This window comes from Borostomias antarcticus (assembly GCF_949987555.1).
Source record: "Borostomias antarcticus genome assembly, chromosome: 1".
NCBI classification, from domain to species: domain Eukaryota; kingdom Metazoa; phylum Chordata; class Actinopteri; order Stomiiformes; family Stomiidae; genus Borostomias; species Borostomias antarcticus.
Window position 1 is genome coordinate 939,522 of NC_140234.1, and position 5,000 is coordinate 944,521.

A 5,000-nucleotide genomic window follows, 5' to 3' on the forward strand; every position below is an offset into this window, starting at 1 on the left:
GTCAAGGTATACCACAGCCAAGGGATACGTTATGAAGGGCGGTCTGAACCCATCGTAAGCGGTCCCTTGGCGATGCGCTCCGTTCATCCCGTTATAGTTTTAGCTCGATTAGAGCAAAAAAGGAGAGTTCCAATATACTGTATAGCACATCTACTGTATCTACCCTACCTGCTGTACGCCAATTACAACATTAGTGTACAATAAATGTTATGTCAATTAATCATGAAAACCATGTTTTTGTGGCCTACATAACACATCATGGGAATGTTGTCTTTTGAAATTGTATTATAAGTAGCCAAATAAAATATAGGGACCATCCATAATATAAATTCAACATTTTCTTATGTAACGGAGCATCATTTCCTTATGTTAAGGAGCAATTTGATGGCATGGTTTTTCTGTCTGTGTGTAGGCTACCCCACCACTATATAGGATACCAACAGATATCCTGGAGAATTGATTAATCCAGTGAGGCCTTCTAGACCCATCGTAGAGTAGACACAGGTCATTAATTAAGGTTCTTCTATTGAATGTGTCACAGCCAACTCGTGCTTCGTGTATACATCATGGCTGCATCAAAACAATATTGTGTTTAATTCATGAGTAGCGTATTGTGCCATGTAGGAAAACTTGAAATGCCTGTCAACATGTCCTACCTGACAGGATGTGCTACTCATGAATTGAACACAACATAATGGGTGGTAGGTCATCCTGAGGAGGTAGGCTATATGACAACTTTTCAGAACACTTCAGAATATCATTAGCCATCATTATAAATGTTTCCTGGGCTTTCAAGAAGTATCAGAAGGCATTTTGTAACATCAACCTGCCTAATGGACTCCAGATGGAACCTGGCCTCCGGGCTACAATCTGGATCAGATCAATCTGGCATATTTACATGTATTGTACCCGTTCATCAATATGCACTGTCCTGATAGAAATATGTTCCAATGAATGCTCTTTATTTTATATTTTGTAGACTATAATGTATGAATTGGAACTATCACAAGGTCTCGCCTTGACTCTTTAATAGATGAGCAGATGAGCTTTAGTAGGCATAGCTTCCTTGTTGTTAATATTAGATTGGTGTAAAATCAAAATGATTATGAGAACGCTTGAAAACGTTATCAACAAGGGACAGCTCCACTAACGACGTACCTTCCGATGTATCTTCAGACACCCACTAAGGGATAGTCTGGGAAACACTCGTAGGAAAAACTGTCCCTTCGCCAAGGTCTACCTTGAGAAGCATGGTAGATGGCCAAGGTACATGGTATCTGGGACCCGCAGCCCTGGTCTCCAGTGGGATGCTAGATCTACAGTCCATGAGCCAGAGGGCGCCGTGGTGTTTGAGTGTGGGAGTTACCAGGATGTGTGAAGTTTGAACAGTCATGTCTGAAAACATGTCAACTGAACTCCTGCTCAGTGAGGTCATCTAAGATGATGCAGCATACATATACAAACATGCTGCATCATATTATGTTCCCAAAATTTAATTTAAAAATAAATATATTTCCCCCCCTCCCCCAAATTAGCCTCTAGATCAGGGGTCTCAAACTCAATTTACCTGGGGGCCACTGGAGCTAGGGTCTGGGTGAGGCTGGGCCGCATCAGGTTTTCAACAAAAAAAACGCATTTATTAAAAACAGAAAAAAAAAGAAAAAAAAAAACTGTCTTCAATGCTTTTGCTTCTGCTATACCCTACACTTTTTCAGTGCTTTGGTTCCGGTTTTCCACAAGAAAAGCTCTGATAAAACATTCCACTGTTCTCAAATATCTTAATTTTTAATTTTCTACACAAAATAAGATGAAAAAATAAATAAACAAATAAAGAATAAAGAAAATAAATCAATCAATCAGTAATAAATAAATAAAATAATAATAAAACAGCAAATAAGAAAAACTTAAGAAACCACATATAGTTGGTGGGTAGAGAAATTATTTTTTTTCAGATTCAAATTAACAGTATTAACAGTTATTTAACCTTTAACATGAACATTAATGAAACTTTCAACATGAACTGTTCTGAACATGGCTTCTCTTGCCTACTTTTGGCTAGAGGTCTGGCAGCGCTTCCTCTTGCATAGCCGAGCCACATTTGGCTTGAGGGAGGAAGCAATTGAGACCCTCAGTAGACTTTGAAGATGCTCATCAGTAAGTCTGGTCCTGTACTTGGACTTATTGAAGTTCAAGGTGGAGAAGAGCTTTTCACACAAGTACGTGCTCCCAAAAAGGCACATGGTCCGCTTGAACATTCTGGAAAGCTCAGGGAAGCTGGGAGTCAATTCTCTCAAAAATTGCCCAAGCTTGTCTGCTCTTCCACTCACCTCCCTGAACTTGGCTTTGAGTTCAGAGTTGCACTGCAGGTCAATGAGCTCCATTTGAAGCACAGGAGGGGCATCTTGCACATCAAAGGAGAAGGGGTCCGCAAAAATTTGAAATGTGGCTCTGTGCGTCTTGAAGTCTGCAAATCTGTGGTCAAATTCCTCCTGTAGCTTCAAAATGGCATCAGCATACTTCTCACCACTGAATGGTGTGCCTGCATCCACAAGTGCCTTGCATGCTGGGAAATGGCAAAGGTTTGTCTGAGATAGCTGAACTTTCCATAGCATAAGTTTTGTGGAGAATGCTCTCACATTGTCATAGGCAGCACTGACAAGTTGCCCCTGGCCTTGTAACCTCTTGTTCAGTACATTAAGCTCATGCGTGACATCAACAAGAAAAGCTAAGTCCATGAGCCATATAGGATCACTTAACACAGGAACAGCCACCCCATTCTTCTCCATGAAGACTTTCACTTCTGCTCTCAACTCAAAAAATCTCTTCAACATGTTTCCCCTGCTGAGCCAACGTACCTCGGTGAAGTAAAGCACGTCCCCATATTCTGACTCCATTTCTTCTAAAAAAGCACGGAACCTTCTGTGTTTTAAGCCCCTGGATCTGATGTGGTTGATGCATTGCACAACAACAGACATCACGTTGTCAAATTTCAGGCATTTGCTGCAAAGGGCCTGCTGATGGATAATGCAGTGCAGAGCTATGGCTTCCTCCACACCCTCCTCTTCCAGTTTTTTTTGAACAAGTGCCACCAGTCCATTTTTCCTCCCTGTCATTGATGGCGCTCCATCAGTTGTTATCCCAACAAATCTCTTCCATGAAAAACCGGCATTCTCAATGGCATCACACAGCTGGTGAAATATCTCCTGAGCGGTGGTCTGGCCATGCATTGGCATTACTGTGAGCAACTCCTCTGTCACTTCAAAATTGTCATCAACACCACGGACATATATTGCGAGCTGGGCAGTGTCAGTGATGTCTGTGGTCTCATCAAGAGCGACTGAGTATACACTGAAACATTTTGCTTTCTCACACAGTTGATCATAAATGTCACTTGACATGTCACAAATGCGCTCTGCCACGGTGTTGGCAGAAAGGCTGATGTTGCTGAACTGACCTTTCTTTTCTGGACAGACAATACTTGCAGCCTGTAACAGGCACTTTTTGACAAATTCACCTTCTGTAAATGGCTTTCCTGCTTTAGCAATCATCTCACTAACCACATAGCTAGCTTCGACTGCTGCGTTATTCTCTTTGGTTACTTTCTTAAAAAAATCTTGTTGCTTCAGTAGACATGTTTTAAGATTGGCAACTCGGTTGGCTCTCTCATCTCCCTGGTATTTTGCATAGTCCTCAGCATGTCTAGTTGTGTAATGACGTTTCAAATTGTATTCCTTATGCACCGCAACTTTCTCTGTGCAAATAAGACACGTCGGAGTGCCCCTGTGCTCCACAAAGAAATACTGAATTTCCCACTTTTCCTGAAATTGTCTGTGCTCATCACCAACCTTTCTCTTCACTGCAGGCTTTGAGAAAGACATGTTTGGGGCTGTGTAATATATAATTCCACTAGGTATCGCTGTTGTGTTGAAGTTTAAGTTTTAGTGTTTAGCTGACGTACAAAGAACGTAATTTCCGCTGGTACCAGATTGGCTCAGGGTCCTGCGCCTGCATATGACGTCGAGCACGGCACAGTTAGTGATTGGTTGAACGTCAGAAACCATGGAAACACAAAGTGTTTGTGGTGGCCGTTTAATATTTATATTATAAGTTCTCCCTATAAACGTGCATTTTTTTCACACTGACAGGCTCAGATAGTTACAATAAGTGTCCGACAACATACTAGAAAGGAGAAATGAACGTATGTCTACCTTTAGCTTGAGATCGCTGTTTGTTGCGAGAGCCAATCAGTGTGGAGAGTCTCATAACGTTACTGCACACAGGTCCTGTGCGGTGTCCTGCAGGCTGCTGTGCCCGCTGCAGTTTATGGAAGACAGAGTTTACCGACAACCGTTTAACGACCAGGAGAGTTTATGTTTCGCAGCCGGCTCTGGAGGGAGAGAGCCGGTGAATCCCCTGTTTACTGACCGGGAGGAGAGAGCCGGTGAATCCCCTGTGAACTTCCCCTGACCGGGGGAATGGGACTGGACCGGAGTTCGCTGGCGGTTTACCTGACCGGGAGTTTCGGAGGGAGAGAACCGGGGGAAAACCGACGAGATTACATACAAAGTCAATGCAGACCGGAGGTTGTTTATTTTTTTCGCGGGACTGGACCGGAGGACTGAACCACTGCTAGCTGGCAGGCAGCCGGCTCAGAGCAGCAGCACTGAAGGAGAGAACTGGGGGAAAAACCCACAGTTTACCGGCGGCCGTTTACTGACCATGGGAGTATTTTTGAGTATTTTGCGATTATTTTTGTCGCTTTTGCTGTGAACACCCCTTTAGTCCACACAGCAGCAGAACAACAACAAACAGCGATCTCAAGCTAAAGGTAGACATACGTTCATTTCTCCTTTCTAGTATGTTGTCGGACACTTATTGTAACTATCTGAGCCTGTCAGTGTGAAAAAAATGCACGTTTATAGGGAGAACTAGGGAGAATGTGACGCCTCCAGAGGGTATCATGTACCCAGAAATGACAGCGGAGCTTCGGACTTTCAGAG

The 5,000-nt window shown here is 43.0% G+C and overlaps 1 protein-coding gene across 1 annotated transcript in view; it reads right to left on the reverse strand.

The window, feature by feature from the left end:
* Window positions 1-5,000, reverse strand: part of LOC311314462 (teneurin-2-like) — a gene marked incomplete at both ends in the record, with an annotated part of 269,840 nt that overhangs the window by 61,833 nt on the left and 203,007 nt on the right. The gene's annotated exons all lie outside the window — the stretch shown is intronic.